General features: G+C 40.9%; 1 protein-coding gene across 1 annotated transcript in view; it reads left to right on the top strand.

The window, feature by feature from the left end:
* Positions 1-27,282, top strand: part of TIAM2 (TIAM Rac1 associated GEF 2) — a 190,383-nt gene that overhangs the window by 47,666 nt on the left and 115,435 nt on the right. The gene's annotated exons all lie outside the window — the stretch shown is intronic.

Raw genomic sequence — 27,282 nt, 5'->3', positions numbered from 1 at the left:
TCTGATGTGGTCACCCCCTTAACCCCTCACTGATATACGCTGTATTATTACTGCGCTGTTAGGACTTTAACCATAGAAGCTGCTCATTCATTGTGGGCATTAACCCTACTGACGCCTTGGTCAAACCTGACCATGGCACCATTTTATCGGAGTCTTCCAAGCCTGTCTTCAATAGGGTTATGTTACAGCCTGCAAAAGAATGCTATGTATTTTAGAATACATTGCAATGCATTAGCATTGCACTGTATTGTATTAGTGATCAGATTTCCCTGAGGTGGTCAAAATTTAAAAGTGAAAAAAAAAAAAAATTAAGAGGTTAAAGATAAATAAAATTAACTAAAAGTTAAAAATCACCCCCTTTTCCCTAGAACGCATATAATCATATATCATGTAATACAGTTATCATCTGATGACCAATCAACAGTTTGCGGTGGCTACAGTGTACTCAAACCAGCACAGCTATATATATTATATAGCAGCCAGGGAAAATATTTCAGTTTACCAAAGCACAATGTGGGGGATTTATCAAGACCAGTGTTTAGTCTGTCGGTCTTGATAATACCTGCACCTCGTCATAAATCCTTCTAGTGGGCCTGTATGCCTGCACTGAAATCTACACCAGCTATGAGAATAAGTAGATATCAAACAGCATTTACGACAACTTGCGCAAGAAATTGTGACTTTTTCACACTTTGCATGCTAGGAAACTGGCCTACAAGGCATGTTAAATTAATGTGCATAGGATAGTGGCCAGGGGACTGCAAATTGGAGTATCTGATTCAGAAAGATTGAACATGGGGCATCTGGTGTTTTAACTGTATTTAATGATTCATATACCATCATTATTATTATTATTATTATTATTATTATTATTATTAGAATTATTATTATTTTTACTGGGAACCAAGGAGTTTCTTTAGTAACCTAGAGACCTACCTGTTCATTCTTCCATTCAGTTCTGTGTTGCTATACATACAGCACTGATTTGTCTGTTCCTATCTAGTGGAGATGTATAATCCATATGTAACTTAAACTGTATTCATGATCATATGAAATAGCAATATTTATACATTCTGTGTAATTTCCAACATCTTCAGATATGATGGAATTGGAAGTTGGTTTATGTTCTCTTCCAGCAAGAGTATCAAGTCTGAGATCCAGAGGCGGCCACTAAAGCAGATCATTGTATTTCATTTTTTTTTAATCTTTATTTTACCTAATATTATCATATTATTATGTGCAGCTTTAAAAAAAAATGATGTGTGATAAATCTTCAGAATACATCTCTTGATAATAAAGGCATGGGATGAAACAATAGCTTAGATTGTAAGCCTGCAAGAAATGTAACACTATACAATGTATCCTGGGCCGTAAAGTCAGGCAGTCGCTTCCCTGGAACTTGCGTATATCCCATGTGGGCTAAATGTGTTTTCAACATGCGCTGTGTGAAGCTGTGAGCTGTTGATGGCATTACCAGCAGTAGCTGCTTTGTGACAAGATAGAATGAAATGTTAGCACCGAGAAGTAAGCATTGTCTAACCAAATATTTACTATATAAATCAATGTATTAAAGGGAGTCTGTCGGATACCAAATTATCACAATAACTGCTCCTTATAGGGGCTTTTAATAGGAGCAGAAACTGGTGAAGTGATGCAGAAAGAATGATCTTTTTATAGGTATACATGCTATATGTGGGATTAGGCGTTTTACATCTATTCTCTTGTCAATCCCTGGGACCTCTGCAGCAGAAAAATAAGAGAGAGCAATCCCAATGCAGCTGATATGTGCAGATATAATGCACAATGTGTGACCTCAAGTTACAGACATGTCAGTAATAAGAGGCTAGCCCTTCCGGGGTAATGAAGCTGAATGCTAGACAAAAGTGGTGGCCCTGAAATTCTTTCCTTTAGAGTCATGCTGCCACTTTATTGGGGGTGGTACTCCTATTGTTCCATGAATGAAATGGTTATTGGTGCTTCCTGTAAATCTTCTTGCTCATAGGAAGAAACAAAAATGTCACTTTGTACCGGTAGTTATAAAATTGCCTTGTACCTTAAATGCACAACACAATAGGATTGATTTACAATGTTCTCTCTGAAGGGCTGACATAATTAGATAACATTGACAAGTATGTCTGTTGTTGGGGGTAATTTTTCTTCTACCTATACAATTTCATATGCAGTAAAATATCCCTGGGATTCATCCTGTATAGGTAAATACATAAAGGTATGTTCACACACAGCATCTTACCCTACCTTGCTACGGTTTTGGCACCGTGTTGGGTGGGCACATACGGATTAGTTCCACTGAACAGGGCTAATGCGTGTGCCCACCTGTGGCAGAAACAACATACAAACAGCCTCAGATTGCTGCTATGGGTTCCATGGCAAAAATACATTCGATATTCATGTAAACATACCATAATAATATATGATGTACTTCCATCCCTACTTAGGAACAGGATATTTTTCTGTGGTGATATAGAAAGAGAGACAAGAACAGACTAAGGGTGCATTCACACTGAGTAAACGCTAGCTTATTCTGAACGTAAAACACGTTCAGAATAAGCGGCGTCTAAAGCAGCTCCATTCATTTCTATGGGAGCGGGGATACGAGCGCTCCCCATAGAAATGAATGGGCTGCTTCTTTCACTCCGTGCAGTCCCATTGAAGTGAATGGGGAGTGCCGGCGTATACGGCAAGCTCTGCTCATGCCGGAGCGTACACGCCGGCACTCCCCATTCACTTCAATGGGACTGCACGGAGTGAAAGAAGCAGCCCATTCATTTCTATGGGGAGCGCTCGTATCCCCGCTCCCATAGAAATGAATGGAGCTGCTTTAGACGCCGCTTATTCTGAACGTGTTTTACGTTCAGAATAAGCTAGCGTTTACTCAGTGTGAATGCACCCTAAGACGGCAGAGGAAACCCTGTTCAAGAACAGTTAATGGGCCCCTTTCTCCCCAGTATCTCATCATAGAACTCTCCAACATTGGGGGAATTTATTAAGGATAAGTTCACACAGAGTTTTTTGGTAGGGTTTTGAGACTTTATCCGCTTCAAAACCCTGACCAAAAAGACGGCTCCCATTGAAATCAATGGGAGCTGCTCAGGTCTTTTTTCCAGTAGCCGTTTCTTCCGGCTTCCGGAAAAAGAAGCGAGGTGCTCATTCTTCAGGCCGAGTCGTCTCATGATTCAGCCTGAAGACACTCCCTCCTCCTGACTAGGCCTATTCATTGGGCCTAATCCGGAGCAAAGTGCGTGGCTGGATGCCGGTGCAGTGCACTGGCTTTCAGTCGCGGCTATCCGGTTTTTGTATCAGGTTCCAATCCAAAAAACTCCATGTGAACTAAGGGGGAGTTCACACTACCGTCTGTGTCCGACAGGTAGTGTCTGCTCCTAGTGTCCGTTCAAAAGCTGTGTCCGTGACACCTGTCATTTATTTAAATGGCGATCGGGTGCATTCTTTTGCACTCCTTGCCCTTCCTTCACTGTCCGCATGTAAAGATGTCCGACTTTTCAAGCGGACAGAAAAACCCGACATGTAGGACATCAGACATCTTTACATGCGGACATTGAAGGAAGGGCACGGAGTGCAAAAGAACGCACCCGATCGCCATTTACATAAATGACAGGTGTCATGGACACAGCTAGTGTCCGCTCCTAATGTCCGTGCCAGATTTTGAACGGACACTACCTGTCGGACACAGACGGTAGTGTGAACGCTCCCTTACCCTAAGACTGACGATCCTTACATCAGTCTTAATAGACACATTCTTTCAAGACGCCTTTGCCTTAATAAATTTGGGCCTATGTCTCTAACAATCTACTGGTAATTGTTGCTATTACCTTTAAGGAGGCAGCGGCTGCCTTTACATCTTAGCTATACTTGTTGCACATATCACCTACTATTACCACTACCTCCAAAAAAATAAATGCTTCAACTATTAGTGCAGGACTTGCATGTGAATATTAGATCATCTTACATATTCAAACGCAGTATTGTTTATACGATAAATACATTTTACGTACGTTTTAAATACAAATACGTCTGAATCCCCATTCTATTCCTGAAGTTTAAATGTATCTGTTTTATATTGACCTGTGACCCCAAAAATGTTGGCAGATGTATACACTTTTGATAGATTTCTAGTTGCATTTACATTGTGTAAACCTGATTCCCAAACATCTTCAATCTCTTTACTGTCAGATTTACATACTGATTTTTGCCAAAGCAGCTGTGTTCAGGGTTCTCTTTAACCCTTATGAATTTCTAATTGGCTAATTAAGCAATTATGACACAAATGTCGCGGCAGATGGAAATGAAATGACTACCTTCTTTTCTTATATCATGTATTACTGCTTCTTGTAGGATGTGACACGTTATTGTTTTAGGAAATCTTAATTTATTTGCCATTCGAACCTTCTTGCATTGGGAACAGCTGAAGTTGTTAGCTCTTTCAATAAGGCACCTGATTATCCTGATGAAGGCGCGCTAATGATCTGGTCTTGTATTCAGGGTGACAGTGTAGGTTTCCGACAGCCTGGCGTGCTTTCAAGTCAAATGAAGTCATGTCATTTTTTTAAAACCATCTTGTGATGTCTGTGGCTTGTACATCTGGCCAGATCCTTCAGGTCATATGGTGTTACTTGTAGAGCAGAATTTATATTGTTACGCTGTAAAGAGAGGAAGGATAATTGTGTAGAACTGCCAGGGTTGTACTTTATTCCACTATCCTTGACAAGTGAAATTCACTTTGGCAGAGTTCTGTAGTGACAGCAATTGTGCCATTGAGTGTGTTGCTAGGCATCCTATTTAGTCTTTGAACATCGTGGCTTCATTACACCTCATTTAGCGACAAAGCTGCGTCACAAAGTGGCACATTTGCTCCTCAAAGAAAATGTTGTGGCTTGACTCATCAGGAAAATGAGTCACTTTAATATGTTTTTAAAATTTCTATATTTGTGCTGGACTGATATAGAAAAAGAGACAGGGACCTAGGAATTTTACATGGCACTCTGTCACTTTGTGCACTCTCTTCCTTCTTGTCTTTCTTCCTTCCTACCTACCTTCCTATAATACTTGATCATCTTCCAAATCTTTATACTCAGTATTACCATTGAGTCTCATTAAGTTTAAGATTTATATATTTTTTAATAGAAAAAAATAGGAAACTTTGAAAGAATGTACTGCTCATTATTATAGTGAACGTGACATTAAGTATATGCTGCTGCTATTTCAACTGACCTTAAGATCAGAAGGCACCAAAAACTATGAAGTCTGGTGGACTGAGATGAAGCACTATTGATTATTCTGGGTTTAGCTACTATAGAGAAGATGTCAGCTCTTTCTCCCAGACTATCTACAGTATGTGTAATTCTTGCAAGTCCTAGGAAGTAATGAACACCAGTTAGCAATTACTTTTGTGCTACTAATTCAGACCGATTCTAGATTTGAGCACGAGTATTGGTCTTTAATCCAAAAATAATCAAATCAAAAGTCAGCCTCATTAATTAATGTCAAATTGCTCACATCAATTATTTCAATTATTTTCCATCCAGCCATGCTGCCTGACATTGCCATTGGCTAAAGAATATGCCAGTCATTGTATGCTATTCAGTCGGGGTGGCTGATATATAAATAACTAAAACCAAAATTAAGTAGAGGGCATGGCGTGTAAATATGGGAGTATTCTAAAATAATGGCTCCCCAGATCATCACACCAGTAGTTGTAGAAGTGTTTAGCTCCACAGCTAAGACAGGATTGAAGAGGTCACCATGAGGCCTCCATACTCAACCCAACCATTGCTGGATCCCAAACAGAACCTGGATTTGTCACTAAAGAGAATACAGTTGTAATCTATAGTCTAAGTTTGTTGCTTACAACAAAAGTGACGGTGGCTGGTTGTCAATGGCAGGCCATGTAATGGGCACCAAATTCCCATCTGCTAAGCACCTGGAAATGGTTTGGCACAGACAGGGGTGTGTAATGAAGGTGCCACCTGTGTTTTGATGGTGCATAAGGGAACTGTGGGAGCTGTTCACGTTTCTCAGTAGATCAAGTGATCCTCTCTCCTTGTGGTCTGAGTGAGCCACCCAGAGTCTGTTCGCCATGTGATCTGTCCTCACATAGCCACTGCTTCCAACACCTCCTAACAGCTAGGCCAAAATGACCTACCTCTTTCTTTCCATCCAATGACACACCCCTCTCAAAGTCTCAGAATGTTTTTAAGTGTGTCGTAGAGGCATGTCTAGCAGTCAAGGATCCCTAGCCAAGATGTAAACTACCCAAACCCAGCTCCTTAGGTACTAGGCATTCTTTCTTGTGGCAAGATCCGGTGTCTAATCATTTACATATCGGTCTGAGACATAACTGCACTGGAGGTTGTGTTTGCCATAATTACTATCTTTTTAAAGGGTTGATAATGTTTTTAATTTATTTCATTATGTAATAGGAAGTCATGCCATATACTAATATACAAGTATTATTTTAATTAAACTCCTATAATAATGGAAATCTATGTCAGTTTTCAACTGGCGTAGATCTCCATTCTGGTGCATGAGGCCTGTTCATAAATCAACTGTGCCCTTTGTCTGCCGAGGTCTTTATTAAGGCTGATATATGAAACACCAGTCTTAATAAATCTACCCCATCTATGTTGTAGATTTTTCCCTTATATAAATAACCGTATGACCCATGTTATTTTGTGACATGACATGTCTTAAAGAGCTCCACATGCTGTGTTAGTGCAGCACCAAACTTCAAAAAGTTGACCTTGTTCACACTCGACACAGTTTTTCCTTTTGTAGAGCAGTTTCTGGATGATGATACTTTGATGGTAATTAGTTTACAGAAGACCTTTTAAAGATGAGACGGCTAAGGGTAAAAAAGTGACCTATTCCACTTTCTTGTTACTTCAAAAGCATCCAAAGGTTACAAATCTTCAAACCAATCTTAAGCCTTCCCGTTGTCAAACTGATACTGATAGAAAGTATTGGTAGACATGTTTCTCCTTGAAGCACCATTTTTGTCAGGGAAATGTGTACCTATACACTTGTGAAGATCAGATTGGAAGACACATCAGCACATTAGGGTAGATGAGGACGACTTGTTTGGACTTGGCTGCAAGTGATAAATACCAGTTAGGGCACCAACAAGCCACTCAGCCTAGAACATGGTATTTATACAATCGGCTATGAAAGCAATCTGAATTCTGAATATATTCATTGTTAACATGAGAGAGTTATTTCACACATGTAAATGGAAATGTGTTTGGATTGTAACATGTATTTAGTGTAGCTCAATGTATGTGTAATGTATGGTTTGTGTTTGCTTAGTAAAGGAGTAGGCAGTTCTCGGTGTGATTTGGGGGATGAAATGAAAATACAGCTCCAGGGAGGAGGCCAAGGAAACTGACTGGGTGTAGGCAGCAAGTAGTGGAAAAAATGTAAAGAAAGAACAAGCTTCACCTTCCACAATTCTCAACTTATATCGATTGTTGAGCCAAGTAATCCAGACTCCCACACCCATTGCAGGAGAGCAGTGAGCGCTCTATACACATAAGCAATGCCTTCCTTTACATACTGATTTATTACCTCAGCTCCTTTCACTGCGGGTTTCCTTTTTCTGCCTGCCTGTGGTGGAGTAATGCTCCACAACCACATGTATTCAGAGGAGCCTCCAAGGCAGTGTTTTTATTGAGAAGACGACCCTATTCCCGCATGTGTTCAAAAACTGAAACCCTGCTAGAAAGGTAAAGGATAAATCTTCTTTACAGCCATGTAGTACAATGTTTATGTCGTTGCATTGTTACATTTTATGTGCTTACTGCATATCCTGATGATCGGTTACATGAGTCTGCCTTTATGTTTTGTTTTGCATTGCTAAATTGCAAATTGCTAGATTTTTTTTCTAAGATCGCTTCATAAATCCATTTTATATATGTTGGAACATTTATAAAGTCACGTATTACAGGAAAATGGACAGAATCACACTGATATACAAAAATAGGGGTTATAAAATGGAATTTACCTGTATTGCAAGCTAGTGCCCAGAATTCAAGTTATATATAGTTGGTCCTAGACTTTTTATCTCCATGTAGAAGTAGGGCTGGGCAACTAATCCAAAAATAACCAAGATCAAGAGTCAGCCCAGTGAATGTGAAATCACTCACATTCAATAATCTTCCATCCGTGCCACCCTGTGCCACTCTGCCATTGGGTAAAGAACATGTCACTAACTGTACTCTATTCAGTCAGGAATGCTGATATGTGAATAATAATGGGTATTAAGGTAGTGTCCTAAAATAATTGTAATTGAAGTAAAATAGTCAATTAATTGTGATATTTTTGGGTCATAAACTGCCAGCCCTACTATATACTCTTAAACTCAATCCATTATCAGCTATGTGGATGCAGCTAAGGACGGGTTCACACCTGGGCCCGGTCTCCGCTTTGCAGGTTTCCGTCTTCTGCCCGAGAAACTGGACAGGAGACGGAAACCCGGCATTCAGTTTTCAAGCCCATTCACTTGAATGGGTTTGCAAAGTGATCGCCTGTGAGCGTCTTCTGCCACTCCACGGCGAAACATTTTTTTTTTTTCAACCGGACACAGTCTGACATGCAGGACTTTGTGTCCGGTTATAAAACCCCAATTTTGCCACGGAGAGGCACAAGATGCTCATGGGCGGTCACTTTGCAAACTCATTCAAGTGAATGGGCTTGAAAACTGACTGCCGGTTTCCGTCTCCTGTCCAGTTTCTTGGGCAGAAGACGGAAACCTGCAAAGTGGAGATCGGGTGCAGGTGTGAACCCAGCCTTACCCAAAAATGATTTTATTGTACAATATTTTCAATATATAGTACAGTGGTCTTTCTTGAGCTATTGTAATTTTCTGTGTAACCACATTCCACATACAGTGCCACACACACGGTAGATTGAAGGCCTTTGGCACTGGAAGCTTCAGCCTATGAGTATGGCTTTTTAATAGTAGTTTTCTGATTACTGGGGTGCATACACCTATACGTACCATATACTACTGCATGTCCTGCACTGATCTTTACATATCCCTATCGATACCAAGTGAGGATGGCTTCATTTTATTTTTCTGTACCTTGTATCTATAAAAAATAAAAAGTTTTCAGCAGTTCTTTCTGTCTGTTATATGAAAGAACTTGCTTGATCTAACTTAAAGGGGTATTCCCACAAATATAACCATTTTCAAATTTGTAGATAATTAAAAGTTAACCATTTTTGCAAATATAAGTAATTAAAAAAATTGCAGAATTTTAAAGATTTTCTCTAAATATTTTGTGGTCAGAGTCTGTTGTCTTAATTGGTTGCCAGTGGATACGACCATGAATGCAGAACCTTTCTGAGGTCAAAAGAGGAACCATGATTTCTGTATTGTGGGCTGGGATATCTTCTCATACAAGTATGTCCCTGCCCGGTAACCCAGCTACAATAAGAAAATAATAGCTGTCCCAGACCACAGAAAGTTTATGCATTCGTGGTTGTATCCATTGGCAATCAATCTAGACAACAGACACTCACCACTACTTTGGTCAGGAAGGTGCCAAATAAGGATCATGGAGGAGAGGTCTGTAAAGCAAGCTGGGTCATACACATCCACAGTATCAGGTACAGGGTGAGGAGGCAGGAGATAAGAGACAGGGAACTGAAGACAGGAGGCCCCGTCCTAGGGAGCTGATACCGCAGATACTTGAATAGCCAGCGATGGGACAGGAGTAGAATGAAGCTCAAATAGCCTCAGGCCCGCCGCTGATCCCCCTGACTCCGGAAGTACTGGCTCCAGCGCCAGGGGAAAACGGGAATCTCCACAAAATCCATCGGAGGCTTCTGGCAGTCATCCCAGTGCTGGATACGGAGCGGGCCTGGAGCCTCCGCGCAGCACAGGCTTCTACACTTCCCATAGATGCCTTTCTTATCCTGCCAGTTCCATTTTTCATAAAATTCAGTGTTTATTCTTATGCAAGTTAGCTGAAAAGAGCTTTACTCTCTGCTCGTGATAATCGCCCCTTACTGCTGCCCACCTCTTCCCACTGTTGCTTAAGTGACAGCTCCCACTTTGTCTGCAGGTGGGTGCAGTTATCTTGGGTGGGAACAAAGCCCTGACAGCTATTGGTAATAGAATAAAACACAGATTTTTATGAAAATGGAACTGCAATGCAGGATAAGACATTCCTAGAAAGTGTAGAAACCGCCATTTATAGAAGAATAGAGGAATTCAATCATTCATTCATTTCTTTCTTCTGCATGGTCCCTCTTATTCATATATTGACTTCATGATTATCTTACTAAACTGTATATCTATCTGTATTGAGTTGTTTGTATGCCAGAAGAAGAATGGGCAGTACTACCCTCTGAACCAACTGAAACCTACTACTACTACATATAGTGTTACTTTTAACATACATTGGTTATCCGGAATCAAACTTAAATGCAGAGGAATCTAGTCCAATAAATTAAGTTAGAAGCATATTTTGTTTAATAAAATCTCACAGTCTCTTATGTACTAGCCTGTACTATCCATTTATAATGAGCTGATTTATAGTTGGAGGTGTGCTTTAATATTGTAACCTGAGTAACCAAAACATTGAAAAATTGGTCATAACTGTAGGGACATATCTAGGGGTAGCGATTGGGACATGAGCTCTGAGTGCAGTCTGAATTCAGAAGAGGAAGGGTGCCACTCTGGTCTCACGGCTTGGTACACTTACATATCAATAAACTGTAAGTGCTTCAGGCAGGCTAGCACACCTACAGATCAGTCATTTGTGAGTGTGCCAGACAGCCACAGAATGAACACAGCTGACACTCTGGTGTATGGATCTTATACTGCCCAAAAGGCATATTCAGGAGTCTGACTACCTTCCAATCACCTCTGTCCTTTGTAAGTCTAAACTCTTCATGTCCTTCTCCTGCACTGTACGACTGTGCGGCCCTTGTCCCTGCCTCTTAACGCCTTCTAGCTAGCTGCTCTGCTTCCCTTTTCCTAAAGTAAGCCTGATATACACTCACCGGCCACTTTATTAGGTACACCATGCTAGTAACGGGTTGGACCCCCTTTTGCCTTCAGAACTGCCTCAATTCTTTGTGGCATAGATTCAACAAGGTGCTGGAAGCATTCCTCAGAGATTTTGGTCCATATTGACATGATGGCATCACACAGTTGCCGCAGATTTGTCGGCTGCACATCCATGATGCGAATCTCCCGTTCCACCACATCCCAAAGATGCTCTATTGGATTGAGATCTGGTGACTGTGGAGGCCATTGGAGTACAGTGAACTCATTGTCATGTTCAAGAAACCAGTCTGAGATGATTCCAGCTTTATGACATGGCGCATTATCCTGCTGAAAGTAGCCATCAGATGTTGGGTACATTGTGGTCATAAAGGGATGGACATGGTCAGCAACAATACTCAGGTAGGCTTTGGTGTTGCAACGATGCTCAATTGGTACCAAGGGGCCCAAAGAGTGCCAAGAAAATATTCCCCACACCATGACACCACCACCACCAGCCTGAACCGTTGATACAAGGCAGGATGGATCCATGCTTTCATGTTGTTGACGCCAAATTCTGACCCTACCATCCGAATGTCGCAGCAGAAATCGAGACTCATCAGACCAGGCAACGTTTTTCCAATCTTCAATTGTCCAATTTCGATGAGCTTGTGCAAATTGTAGCCTCAGTTTCCTGTTCTTAGCTGAAAGGAGTGGCACCCGGTGTGGTCTTCTGCTGCTGTAGCCCATCTGCCTCAAAGTTCGACGTACTGTGCGTTCAGAGATGCTCTTCTGGCTACCTTGGTTGTAACGGGTGGCTATTTGAGTCACTGTTGCCTTTCTATCAGCTCGAACCAGTCTGGCCATTCTCCTCTGACCTCTGGCATCAACAACGCATTTCCGCCCACAGAACTGCCGCTCACTGGATGTTTTTTCTTTTTCGGACCATTCTCTGTAAACCCTAGAGATGGTTGTGCGTGAAAATCCCAGTAGATCAGCAGTTTCTGAAATACTCAGACCAGCCCTTCTGGCACCAACAACCATGCCACGTTCAAAGGCACTCAAATCACCTTTCTTCCCCATACTGATGCTCGGTTTGAACTGCAGGAGATTGTCTTGACCATGTCTACATGCCTAAATGCACTGAGTTGCCGCCATGTGATTGGCTGATTAGAAATTAAGTGTTAACGAGCAGTTGGACAGGTGTACCTAATAAAGTGGCCGGCGAGTGTACACAGCTATACCCATCAATTTGATTACCTCATATGTATGTATGTCTGTAAATCTATCTGACTCCGTGTATCTTGAGATATATTTCATATCTATGTATCCCATAACTATTTAACATATAAACAATATAAATACTTTAAGGGGTTTTTTTTTGCTACTTTTTGATTTTCCAGTTGGTGAGGTTTTCAAAGAAGCCTAAGGGCATAATCTGGAAGTAATAGCCAAGCCAGATTAACTCCTCCAAAAGGAAGAGGTTCCCATCTGCAGACTCTCATCATTGCAGAGTAGGATACTGGCTGGCTGTGTGAGAGGCCTTGATGTCAGTCAGAAGGGGTAATGTTTCTTATTAAAGATTACTGGTATGGGGATATATTGGACCATGCTAAGAATTCTGGGTAAGGAATATGCAAATAAGACCTCATTGATGAATGAGAGGTGAAAAGATTGAAACAGCTGTTTGTGTCTCTGTCTTTTGGAGTAGTTCTATTGGATTGGCTATTATTCCCAGATTATACCCTTAGATTTCTTTGAAGACTGGGTATTAATCTATAGGCAGCTGCCTTCCAATAGGTGGCACTAGGAGCAAATTCCTCTTTTTCACTATTTTACAGGTGAAATGAAAACTCTGAAATCTCCTGCGGACCATTTTAGCCATGTGTTTGTGCATGAATAGAAGAGGAAGTGTGATATATACGTCTGGTTAGTGCTCAGTGCTTGTACACTATGTCTTCTTTCACATTGTTATAAGGAGTGGAAAACCTCCCTGCAGAATTGATGCATAATTCAAGCCATTGGAGATCTGACAGCTCAAACAATAGTGCATCAATCCGGAGAATGTGTTGGGGCACAGAGACACCCTGGCAGATGTTAGAATCTCCCTTGTTGTTCATTCTGCTGCAGGCAGTTCACCTTTATAGCAGCTGAAGTTCCAAAGCATGGTTCCCTATTAGAAGCTAAACAAAGAGGCGGCTTCTGGCTGCCAAACCAGTTTCAGAAGCAGCCTATTACATATCACATAAACACTTGTTAGGTATCCTGCTGGATCACATGTGTGGGAACAAGGCTTTGATACACCTCCCAAGTAATTGTACACAATAGCGGTGAGCATTTCCTGCTCCTTGTCTGGAAACGGTTGTTGATATTGCCTACGGCTTTACATGACCATCAGGTAGGCACCGGACAGAGCTTCTATAAATTATGCAGAGTAGAATCTGCTGCACAGGTCTCTATTAGGTTCTACCTTGCAGAGAAATACAGACTACCGCCACCAAGTAGATGATCTGAGTAGATGTACCATACACATCTTTTGGGTAAGCGCTGCAGCCTCTTAACTGAATATTAAGCAAAGCTCTGTACATTTTGTAGGGGCTGTTTTGACATTGATAACCTGATGATAGGTAAAAAGAAGTCCTGGAAATCTTTTTTTAACTTGATAGACACAGCATTGTATGTATGTAGTTTGTTGCCCAGCACCAAATTATGGAAGTACTCTTGCAAATGTTTGTTTGCCTTTAGAATGCAGCATTGGGATAGGTCATCAATATCAGATGGGTGTGGATCCGACACTTGGCATCCCTATGAGCAGCTGTTTAGCAGCTGCAGGCGCCATAACTCTATAGTGTATGGAACTACAAGCGATGTGAATGGGAGCTAAGCTACTGCTGGTGGAAATGCTGAACGTTGGACCACTACGGATCTGATATTAAAGGGATTCTACCACTATTTTTCTTTAGAAAGGCTTTTCGTCTCTTACCTTTAGACGTGGTCTCTGTGGCGCCATTCCTTAGAAATACCGAATTTAACCGTTATGCAAATGAGTCCTCCGCAGTAATGGGGGAGGGCCCCATCACTCAAACGGCGATGGTGGCGTCTCCACTGCTGCCTGAGAGCTCTCTCCAGCGACACCTCCATCTTCAGCTGCAACCCCGTCTCTTCTGTCTTCCGTTTCGGTCCAACCTCCTTACTCCTGTATTGAACTGCAAGAGCGGCCTCCCAAAAATGGCCATTTTTGGGAGGCCGCTATTGCTCTTGTAGTTCAATACAGGAGCGTACTATGGCCGGCCAGTGGCCATTTTTGGGCTTTTGAGTGCTTGGGCCCGCCCCCATTGCTGCGGGGAACTCATTTGCATACCGGTTACAACCGGTATTTCTAAGGAACGGCGCTGCGCAGACCACATCTAAAGGTAAGAGACGAATAGCCTTTCTAAAGGCTATTCCGACGTCTAAACCCTAAAAAAAAAAAAAAAAAAATTGTTTTAGTGGTAAAATCCCTTTTAATGATCTATCCTTACAGCAGTAGTTAAAGGGGCTCTATCATTAGATTTTAGGGTTTTGAGATAAAGATATGCCCGAATAGCTTTTAAAAAGGCAGTTCAGGTGCTGCTAGTCGTCTTTAAAAAGATCCCGGACCCCCGAGTATAATGATCGGCGGATCGGGAGAGGTAAGAAACATAAAAAGCACTGTTACTTACCTCTCCACGATCCGTGCAGACTTCGGTCTAATCGTCTGACGTCTCATGACCCCTGCGTCCCGGGTCATATGACATCTGACGTCATTGAAGATCGACTACTTCGGAGGCCGACAGCGTAGGAGACGGGAGATAGGTGAGTAACAGAGGTTTTTTTTATGTTTTTCTCCCCCTGGGTCTCCAATTATTATACTCTGGAGTCTGAAAAGACCCCAGAGTATAATAATTGTTTACTGGTGTCCACAGTGGGACATAATACTGTGTGCAGGGGCCTCTATGGGGCATAATACTGTGTGTAGGCGCCACTATGGGGGATAATACAGTGTGCAGGGGCCACTAAGGGACCTAATACTGTGTGCAGGGGTCACTATGGGGGATAATACTGTGTGAAGAGGCCACTATGGGGCATAATAAAGCGTGCAGTTATAAGTAGGAGGGGGTTGGGAGGGGGGGGCATGTCAAAAGTTCGCCATGGGGCCCCACCATTCCTAGTTACGCCACTGTTAATAGGTGTATACAAAAGAAAATTCAGACAGCACATCCCAGTGTGAACAGGTGCAAGCTACCATGCCAATACAACAAATGCAAAAACTGTAGCAGCACTTTGAGACCAGCACAAGGACATATAAAAATAGAGATCCAAACACAACTGAACCCAATAATAGAGCAGAGAACCATCAGACTGGGACACGATCAGTGTGAGGTGGAATTAGGAAAGGCATCTTTATTGTTTGAGGACAGTATCACTGTGTACCAAAGAGAGCACTGAGACACAATTAATGTTGGGCAGGATTGGGTTATAAGTGTGGTTTATCTTTTGCACAGTTTGACTGAAGAGTTACATTTTTTTTATTTTTATTTTTTTTTTTTTTTTAAGTTGGGAAGTATGTCCATATAAAAGTTGACTTTCTTAATAGAAATGTGCTGCATGAACATTTACCTTGCTGTTCATGTAAAGTAATGTAGGGACACTCAATTATCTTGTACCACTTATAGTATTTGTGCCCTCTTAGGGTTGATGTTCTATGCTAGGACGCATGACAATTTGCAACCTCACCCTATATCCCTGAATCGTGCACCAGGAGGCCTCCATTCTCTGGATAAATGTAAGTTCTAGAAATATCAGTTATCTAAATTTCCTATCACTGTGTCTTTGACGTGTGAGAGGAAGAGGTGTAAACAGAGGAAACCCATGCAAACACAGGGTGAACATACAAACTCCATGCAGATGTTGTCCTTGGTTGGATCTGAATCCTGTACCACAAGTTGGCTACAAGTTGTCCTAGAAATTATCTAGCGTTCACACTTGCGCCTTGTACCTGTATGCTGTGATTCCAGCTAAATCCTGGGAAAAACAGCTTGGGGGTCAGTTTAAAAAGCCATTCATTTCAATGGGCTTTTAAAGCAAACTGACGGTGTCCATATGCAGCCTCTCCACCATGAAACAGTTTTTTTTTGTTTTCTTTTTGTACGAGCACAATTGAAATGAATGGGTTTTTGAACTGACTGCAGGCAAGCTGTCCCCAAGCAGTTTTACCCGGTATTTAGGCGGAATCAAGGCGGACAGGTACCAGGTGCAAGTGTGAACGCCGCATTACCGATACACATGTGTAGGTATTGGCAAATACAGTCAGTTTTGTTTTTTTTAATCATTTAAAATTTTTCGAAACATCACATTTTTGAACAAGCATCAGGTCCAAGTCAAGATATTGAATATCCATAATATCCTCCCTGAATTGCCTGAGATCAGTGGTGCTATGCTATTAATCATAGTACTCAGTGATAGAAGCTAGTTGTGCTTCAGATAATCCAGTAAAGTCCACTGCACTCACCAGTAAGAGCCTGTCCTCTCTATTTAGTGCTTCATAGCAGTACACCATTATCTGCTGACAGTTGGACCCCCTGATGTCCCAGACTCTGAGCTGGGATGGAACAGCATTTATAGAACCTCCCCACCACTGCATGATACTTTGTCCTGAACAGCTGTTTTAATCTCTGTCCCCGATAAGGAGGAGAACTGCACAAAGTCGGAAGGAGTTTATCTATTTTAAAGAAAAATGCTCCTTTCTCCTGTGATTTCTCTTCTCCCTTCCCCTGCACTGAGCTCTGTATTTAAGTCTAACAGAGAGCAAAAAGATAACTTACTTCATAACCCAGTGGAATTCTTGACATATAGCAACAGCCATGTCTGTTATCTCTCTGCTCCCTCTCTGTTCTCCTCCTTTATCTATCCTCTCCATAGACTTCAATGGGCTGAGCTTATCTCTGTGTATGGACTGCTGGGGTGCAGATTATAAAGTGCATTCAGATACAGTGATCAGTGCAGAGGAAGGGGGAGGTTTTAACCTGCACTATCAATTTCTGAAATAATTTTTTTTGTAAATGCTTAAATTTCCTGCATCCTGAAAGGTTTCTTATTCAATGTAGAAAAATCCTATTTCTTAAATATTGAAGTTCTGCTTCCTGCATAAATGCTGCTGTGAGCTAGTTTTTACATTAAAAGGTTAAATCTTGAACTCGGTATGGATGTGTGGGGGCTGACAGTAGACGTTTTGTGTCACTGCTGGAGCTTTGCTTTATTTCTACTTATCTAACCAGCACTTTCACAGCTCATGGTGATATCAAATGTGTATGTACAGGTAGAGTTCTTGTTCATGGTACCATGGCAACAGTCTGAAACGTTGGCTGGCCTACATACCCGTCATATTCACGGAAGGTCCTAGCTTCACAATGTTATACCATATACGATAATACATTATAATGGACTTGCGTACATTGCAGATCATTTCTTCTAGCCTGACATGCATGTATATGCTAAGATTTCATTGCTGTAAAATGATGTCACTTCCAACCTTGACTTTGGTATTTCCTAACTCTGTAACAAACGTTAGTATTTTTTTTTTTGTATTCTAGACTAAAGGCCCGATTAATATGGTTCTAATCAGGCACCATCTAGATTGTAATAAGGTTACAATACAAGGCAAATGAGACACATGTGACCCTGACATCACTTCACACACTTCCGCCAGGAATTGAGCCATATGTTCTTTGTTGGCTGTTCTCCAGTCTCAAGCTAGGAGGGCACAATGACTTTAGTATTATAAGTGCAGTTTCTTCCTGACAGGGCATAATAGAAGAAACATACATGCAACTGGATGTGATTTTTTTTAGCCCTACAATAATGCCATTTTCCATAAAGTTCAGAAGTCAACTGCAACTTTTGCTAAGTACAAAACAGTTTCTACAGCTGCGTGAGCGACTCAAAAGGTGTCTCTACTAAAAATAATATGGGGGCTGTTACAGATTGGGGCTCGGATGTTTATATGGTGATGTGGGTGCAACTTTATAGGGTGTGGGAAGTTAGCTCGGCAGAAGCAGTGGTGCATACCCAAACAATCAAGACAGGGACACAAAATATGCAGCAAACTGGGGGGGGGGGGGGGTGTTAGAAAAAACAAAACAGGAAAATAAATAAATCTTGACGTCAGGCACTAAATGAGCAAAACAAAATACAGCCTTAACTTCAGGCAAAAACAAAATATAATCCTGCTCGTCTGAGCAACTAACTAAACAGAATTGATAACCTAACTATACGTGTGGTTTACTACCAGCCACACAAACAAAACAAGTGCAATATTGTCTCACTGGACTCGGGGTTACAGGACAGAACCATACATCTCCTTTCACCTCATGGAACTGCCATGAACTACAGGCTCTGCAGCCTTTTATGGGTCAGTAATGAACCAAGGATCTACACCTGGGCTGAGGCCTACTCCAGATCTGCCCTGGACCACACATTTGTCAGAAACCTAGGTCTGATTCCAGGACTCTGCCTGTCACCTTCTCACAAGGGCTCAGAATCTTGTTATATTAGGTCCACTGCACAATAAAACCTGCAGCTCACATTGACCTGCATGCAGGGTTTCCAGCCACAGCAAGTCAATTTTTTGACAGATTTTCACTGCAACTGAAAGCGATTACTTTACAGAAATGAAAGAAGTTACTTAAACAGTTCTATTCCAGAATTCAGGAAAATCCAGTGGTGATTTCCCACCTTGGACAGACAGGGTCAGAGTTATGTTACAAATGAGGTTATTCTACAGTATATATAAAACTATATAACACTAATATGTAGTGTGTCAATGGGTTAATGTGTATGAATGGCAATTCACTATTACTTAGCAAAATTCCCTACAGCCCATTGATATTCAGGTCCTGGAATAATTTATGAAGAGACCCAGCCTGCCATATTAGCAATTCACGGCTGCCAGGGGGAGATGCAATTATGACACTATGGGAGGGCGCCATGCTGAGGCTTTTATGTCTGTCTCTTCCGTAATCACTAAAAATCAACCTCATAAGTCCTCACTTCATTGCTCACATGTGAAGTCAACCATTTAGATATCTAGAAGGGATATTATCTGCAGCAATAAAGAACAGACCCCTAAAATATATTTTAATCCAACATTACATTTCTACAAAGAGTGGCCTATATCTGTTTTCATTGGTCAGTTGGGCTCTCTTCCCTTACATAGTTCCTAGGGGAGGTGTCTTAAAGACGGCCCTGTGCTAGTGGAGCACAGAATAAGTGTCTTGATACAGGACACAGTGCTTGTGTTAGTCGTTATTAGTTTTTAAAGACATCTTGGGCCTGCCTGGAAGCAAGCAGACCGTTCATTCAGATGATTCAGTACAGTAGTCGCTTTCCTCCAGCAGCCTCATGGTAATTTTGGAATGCAGGGTCAAACAACAAGCTCACTCATTGGAGTATTCCCCGGTGACTCCCAGATTGTGTGCCAGGCCATCCAGGCTAATCACTTCAAGTGCTTTGTGGAAAAACTGCTTTTGCTTAGGTCTGCATGATACTGTTCCACCAGTGGAAAAACATGAGCACGATGAGGGGTGTAGTTAGCAGACAGAAATATCTCCTCAGCAGACTAGGTTCTCTTTTTAGCTTTCCACACTTAAAAGTGTGAGTAGCATTTACTTCTCTATAAAGCCTCAGAAAGACACTCTAAGAAGAGCTGGCTGTACTTGAAGACTCCTTAGCCTTGCCGGCATTGGAATAGGTATGTTGAGCAGACTCTTCTCTTTGCTTTGAGCTTTGTGTTGGCCGATGACACTTTTTCAAGATTTTTTAAAGAATTTTGTTGTATATGTTTAACCCTTTCTTTGAACCATGTTAGACTCCAGCTGTAGTGGTAGCGATCCTGGTGCTGCTAGGCTCTGTCTTCTTGTTGCTGGGCGGTTATTAACATGTACGGATGTGCCAAATGCTCTTCTCCTTGGGTGTAAAATAGCGGTTCCCTTCCCCCTTTTTGTCTAAGCTTTGTATATTGTCCTTTGTAGCTGCACCTGCTGGAATATAAAATAAATAGCATTAGCATAGCCATTGATTGTTATAAGGGAAATGTGCTAATACTGTAACTCGTATAAACCAGAGCTGTCAGTGAGGGTCTGTGCCCCCCTAAAAGTGTTGCAAGATTATAAAGATGAAACATGGCTTGTGAATGTTTCTACTAGTGTGTGAAACTGGGCTGTCATTCATATGGTTAAAAGAAATCATTTTATATTTTTATTAGTATATTCCGGGGTACCAGCGATTCCCAACAGGGGGGCCACAGCACTTAGGGGTTCCTTGCAAACCTGCCAGGGGGTCGTGACATTCTGGTTGGGAAGAGGATTGCATGCTTACATGCAGCACTATCTGTATGGTATATGCATCCTTAGGACATCTTTTGGTGACAATAATTTGGTAGGGGTGCCGGGGTGTCCTGAGTCTGAAAAGGATGCGAAGCACTGATTTATACTGTGTATTCATGTTTAGTTTTGGGGTTTTTTTTCCTTCTTTTTTCCCCCCCCTTTAAAGTAAATCACAGTTCTGGAGCTAGCTAGTCCGTTTTCCAGTCTTCATTTTTCCCTGTGAAATTGCTTGCTCTATTTTTTGTCAGTACTTGGTGATGTGTAACACTGACTCAGACGAATGCTGTTGCTAGGTTAGACCAAATGAAAATGGTTACTAACGTTCTCCTCACTGACTGGCAACCACATGTGCAAATATCCGGAAGTGGAGCTCATGTTTTTCTTGAAATGTTGGAAATTTGCTTCTGGTTAGAATGTATCACATTTTCAGAGTACGTCCTGTCCCTATTGATTCATGCACTCGTTTCTAGTGATCTGTAAAAGCTTCTTCATTAGTAACGGTGTGAGGAAAAAGTCGGTCAATGTCTCTTAGTTACTGTATACACTACAACTTTGGGATGTTTTTGTTTGTTTTTCGTTGTTATTTTCAGCTTTCTTATAGTCTGTACTTATATTGTCTACATATCAAACTGCATTTACAGGCTTGATTAGTGGTTTACTTACGACAAAAGCTCAGAACGGCTTAAAAAAATACTCACTTCACTGGTGTCTGCTTCGCCTCTATTCCAAGCCTGCTCAGGCTTTGTGTCTGTCCCCTGGTCCCTGTTCACATACAGAAAATGGTAGTAACTCCCTTCAGCCAGTGATTGGCTGAATGGCATATTCCTTATATCAAGAGACCTAGGAAGTACAGACTGGTGGGGGTCCCAAGTGGATTGGTGTTTTTTTTTAACCCATTCAGAGCTTTTTGTAAAAACGTAGCATGTTCCTCGTTTTAAAGAAAGAGACTGCATTACATGTGAATGAAAAGTACAAAACAAATTCATAATGCTTATTTACGTCAGATATGGGTTATAAACCCCAGTCTATCATTGAGTCAATTTGTATGAGTGCTAATGGCAAATTAACATCTGTGCTGTTATTATAGAGATTTTTCACCAACATTTATTGTCAGACAAATGTGAACTGCCCTGAGATGGAGACTGGTATATCGTCCCTTTAGACAAGCTACTTTTCTGTTTTGTTTTTTTTAGTCTGGCATATCTGACAAACTGGTTATAGGGACATACTGTCTAAGGCTGGTCTTTACACGATCGTAGTTTAAGAACGCAAATGGTCCGCAATTGAGGGTTTTCAATTGCGGACACATTATACTCAATGCGGCCTCTTATATTTTATCCATGGTGTGCCGGGCCGCATCCGAGGTTCAGCACTTTTTAGAACATGTCTCTATGGGCGAGTGCGGCAGTTTACGGGCATCTGCGGAGTGTATGTTGATGATCAGCAACATGCGGACCGTAAAAGCATTACGGTCGTGTAAGACCAGCCTAACAACAACAGTCTTTTCAATTAACCAGAAATTCAACCAGTTTACCAAAGATTCATAGATCACAAAAAAAAAAGAGTCTTTTGTCTTCAATTTTGTATTCTGGTCTTCAAGAATGAAAGCTGCATTGTGTCTAGTTACCGTGGGCAACTAAGGCAGTTTTGCTTTTAGACCATTTTGATAAAACTGCCCCTATGTGTCATTTACTACCCATTAAGATCATATAAAGTTCTTTTGGTGGAAACACTTCTGACATTATTTGGTTTCATCTCCAGGCTGTCAGTCTAAGGCCTCGTTCACACTGGGCAAGAGGGGGTGGATTTTGACGCCAAATCCACCTCAAAATCTGCCCCCCCCCTCACAATAAAGGTCTAGCTAGCGAGCTGCCCTTTCTTCAAGCGGACTCCACGGCTGATTCAGCCACGGCGTTCGCCTTGCAACAGCACCCTCCAGACTAGGCCCATTCATTTGGGCCTACTACAAAGCGGGAAGCCGTGACCGTTGTGGCAGGCACATTTTGGTCCTATTCTGACGCAGATTCCCGCGTCAAAATTGGGAGCAAAATACGCCATCTCTAGCCCCGTGTGAACTAGCCCATAGATTTCTGATGAAAGACTCTGCATCTTTGAAGCACCTTTTAGGAATGAGGATATTTTCCAAACGAATGTATGACTTAGACAGGCAGTTCTAGGACTTCGGCTAAGGCCCCACGGTGGCTGAAAAGCTACTTTTTTTTTTTTTTTTGCAGATGTTGCTGCGTTTTTTTGCGCCATAGTCCTCTGGAAACCTCTGTGGATTTTCTGTGAAAAGCACTGAGAGAAAAATTGCGATGCATTGCCTCCACAGTTTCTCCCTCAGCATTTTTCTGCTGTGGTCCGCTATGTGGGCCTTAGCCTTAGAGAGCTGCCTCCTAATGTTGGTTATAACCAGACTGTTGGCCTGGCAGATCAGTCTTTTGCTGCATATCTGATTTTCAGTATTGAGGTACTGCAATAAACTCTGACTAGGGAGTCTGTATGGAGTTTGTATATTATTCTAGGTACTTTTAGGTTTTTTTTTTCATGCACTATAAATACTGATAGGTCCATTTGCTTCCTATGAAATTGGCCATAGAGAGATAAGGTATACTATATTGGTACTACCATGATACTCAAATACAAATCTTCAGGCTGGTCACAATGTGACCTCTCTGATTGAGACATCCTTTGTCTAAAGAGAAAGTGCACATTGTGACTTGTTGTTCTTGACCAGTTACATTTCTAAGGGGACGTTCACACTACCGTTGGTGACCGTCATTACTGTCTGTTGCCATTGTCTATTACAAGATTTTAGCAATGGACACATTGAGTTGTCACAAATCCATTAAAATATCCATTGATTTCAATGGGATTTTATCTTGTGTCCGTTATACACACAATCCATCTGGTTTTTTTTTCACGGACAAAAAATCCTACATGCTGGACTTTTGTGTCTGCTAAAAAAAAAAACGGATTTATGACAGATGTCAGGCGTCCGTTATTTTTTAACATTGAAGTCTATGAGTAACGGACTTATAACGGACAGTAACTGTTTTTTTTTTTTTTTTTCTGCGCATGCTCGGAAAGCAGAAACAAAAAAAAAAAAAATGGACAGTATAAGAATCAGACACTAACTGATACTAATGTGTTAGGTTTTTTAAACTGATCCATTACATAGAAATGGACACTTTAACATCAGTTAGTGTCCGTTAATGTCTGGTATGATAGTTTTTTGTTTTTTTAAATGGATACCTTCCTAACAGAATCCAAAGGTAATGTGAACCTTGCTTTAGTACAGCAGCCTTAAAAATAAATACATAAATAAATCTTACAAAAGGCCTAGTTTTTTTTTTGTTTGACTTTAGAAATCATTCCAGCTGACAAGTCTTATTTATGTACTATATATACTCAAGTATAAGCCAAATTTTTCAGCACAGTTTTTGTGCTGAAAAAGCCCCCCTCGACTTATACTCGAGTCAAGCAAAAAAAAAAAAAATAGTTAACGTATAGAATCTCCCATAAAATAGTGAAAAAAAAGAAGCTTTAAAAAAAAAAATAATTAAAAAAAGTAAATAAAAGTTCTAAATCATTCCTTTCCCTAGAATACATACAAAAATAGAAAATGACTGTGAAACACAAACACATTAGGTATCCCTGTGTCTGAAAGTTACCGGTCTACCGAATATAGGGTATGTGCAGTGCTCCTGTTCCATCGGGAAAGGGTTAATAGGAGCACTGCAAATACCCTATATTCAGCCAGGCTGAATTCCAAGTGGGGGGAAAAAAACTCAGTCCTCAAGCTCAGGGAAGGGGCAGACAGACAACCAAAACACCCCCTCCCTCCCCTTCCCCAGCAACTACTGCACCCAAAAACTCCCAACATTTTAATTTTTGAAATTTTCCAGTAGCTGCTGCATTCCCCCCCGGCTTATACTCAAGTCAATAAGTTTTCCCAGTTTTTTGTGGTAAAATTAGGGGCCTCGGCTTATATTCGGGTCGGCTTATACTCGAGTATATACGGTATCTGTCCAGCCATTCCAGAACGAAGCAAAATGGAAAAAAGGAGAAGGTAGGAAAGGCTAAGCAAAAAGTCTTTATGTGATATGCTGCCCTGGTAGTACATTTTATTTTAATGTCTCAATACATAATTTTCCTGTTATAGTGTTTAGCAAGCTTTAGATTTTTTTGTATGATTTTCCAGAAGGAATTGTCCTTTAATGATAAAAAGTCAAGGACTGCAGGTAATTTGCATGATTTCCATATCATTAGCACATTACTGATGTATAAACAGTCCTCTAATTCTGATGTGTGAACGGCAGCAAATAATGCACAATATCAAAGTTAAACTAAAAATATCTTAAATGTGTTAGAAACTTGAGAAGGAGGGTTAAGTACGCAACACCAACTGTACATTGAGACTTTACATCCGTAATCTTATTACATTTACCTTGCAATAAAATGTGGATTAGGCAGGAGAGGAATAGTAGAGGTTTTAGGATTGTGTATAGGAGTCCATGCAATACGCAAAGATTATCAGATTCTGTATCCTGTAGAGATGCTGTAGGCGGAAAATATAACCTAGTTATCCTGAGCTTTCTGCTTTAAGAACATGAGCTAAGCATTTAAGCTGAACATGAGAACGCTGCGCTCAGAACTCTTGTTTGGCCGGTAGCTGCTCAGATCTCTACAAAGTCCACCATAAAGATACATGCTCATTTATGTGAACCAGTAGAGGAGAAAAAACTGCTCAACAATCAGACATTTTAGTTGTCAATAACATCTGTTGCTTGAGCAAAAATCAGGGATCTTGTCCTGATGTATTTAAGATAGATAAGATCCATGGGCCACCCCTCTCCCACCACGATTATACCCCTTGAAGCAAAACAAGCTTTTGCATCTTACTAACAGGTAGGTATTAGGCCAGATAGACTAACCTTTTTTTTATTTTTTATTTTTTGGACCATTCCAGTAGAGCCCCTTAAAGGGGTAAAATTATCAGATTAATGTATCATTATTGAGTGAGAAAAAGTTAATCCATATTAATCTGCCTGTGATCATTGTAGCTTTGCATTTTGTTTGCCTGACCCAGGTTTACCTATACGTCATCATGCAATTAATTCGAATCATCCAAGAATTCTTCAAGGTGTGCTCTTAAGACAGAAGATTTGTAATTGAACAACACACCTCCACTAAGTATATGCTGAAGTGTTTTTTTCCTTGCCTTTTACTTTTGCTTTTGCCCAAATTAACTTCCTGCCATTCCCCATCTGGCACATAACCACCAGGTTTTAAAAACAACCAGAAGGCAGATGTCAAGCATATTTTAAAATGATAGTTTATGACTTTTCAACATATAAAGTTCTAAATAATATATAGTCATAAGAAAAAGCATACTCTATGTTGGAGCTATATAAATGAAATGCATTATTCTTATTATTGTTTATGTATCAGGTTACGTTCATATCTGCGCCAATAGAGATGTTGGAGTTTGCATGGACTGAGAATTTTTCTCTCCACCTTTTTAGTATGAAAACTGAGAGCCCACCGCAGATGTGAACCATATATATAATATATACACATGCACACCTTAGGAGAGATGAAAATTAGGTAAATTCAACTTCAGATGAACACCAACACATAACGTATTACAGAATGTCATTATTTATTTAAAGAGGCCTTTCACCAACTTGCAACAAGTCCAATTCTTAATTATCATCAATTAATAGGATCAACTGCATTGATTCTAGAACAGTTAGAATTTTCTTTCTAGCCCCCACCATTCCTAAGTAACAAGCACAGATAATTTTGGTGCCTGAAGTGTTATTTAACTTCTGTAATGTCAGAAGAGCAGTGTCAGGCGGGGGGGTTTGGGGGGTATGATTCAAAGCTTAAATCAGAGGCAGCCGGTGTTGGAGCTCAGAATCACACCACTTGTTTGCTCCTGCTTGACACCTCCATCCTCACAGTACACTACCTAAATAGCATATAAGGGACCAAAACTAACAGCATTGATTGCTCAGGAATGGTGGGGACTAGAGAAAAAATTCCAACTGATCCAGAATCAGTGGTACTGAGCCTATTAACTGATGTAAAGAGCTGGACTTGTTGGAGGTAGTGAGAGGTTCTCTTTAAAATGCAACTTATATTTAATTTGCTATTGTATGGGGGGAGGGTGTTTTGGACATTTTTGTATTAAACTATGAAACTTCCTTTTAATAGAAAACGAGCTGTAAAGATCCGTTAGGAGCGCTATAACGAAGCATTTATATATGTACTCAATGCAGAATGTGGAGGTGAACCATTTAGGGGGATGGTCCGTTCAAATGGCTGTATCTCCGGTTTTGTACCATCAACAAAAATGGTTCTGGTATTGCAAGATTGCAATACTAGTTATAAAAAAAGATATCCCTAGTTAAAAACAAAAGTTGGGAACGTGAGTTTATATGCAGCAAGAACTGCTGTATATTAAGTTCAAATTCCCGACTGTGTTTTTAACCAGTGATATCTCAGGTCTGTTATTCCTCTCCTAAGATACCAGAACCATTACTCTAGGTGATATAAAACTGAAGATACATCCATTTGAAGTGACCATTTCCCCTTTTGGTAAATTCTTCATATCTGCATACTCACAATACAAATGTGTGTGGACTTTCCCTAGCAACAGCTCAGTATTGATCTAGCCCTGCTTCTTGAAAACTGTTGATTGATTAAGTAAGGATATACAAAACACACTGGGACAGATCTCTGAAAACTGGCGTTACTAATGCCAATCTTCTTAGCCCTGAAGCGATTGGAGGATGTCCCTCATTTGTGGCTGGGCACACGCCTCTTCATAAATGACATACACCCTCCACT

Source organism: Leptodactylus fuscus, chromosome 3, assembly GCF_031893055.1.
Source record: "Leptodactylus fuscus isolate aLepFus1 chromosome 3, aLepFus1.hap2, whole genome shotgun sequence".
NCBI classification, from domain to species: Eukaryota; Metazoa; Chordata; class Amphibia; order Anura; family Leptodactylidae; genus Leptodactylus; species Leptodactylus fuscus.
Note: the sequence above shows the minus strand (reverse complement) of the source record. Positions and strands in the feature narration are given on the sequence as shown.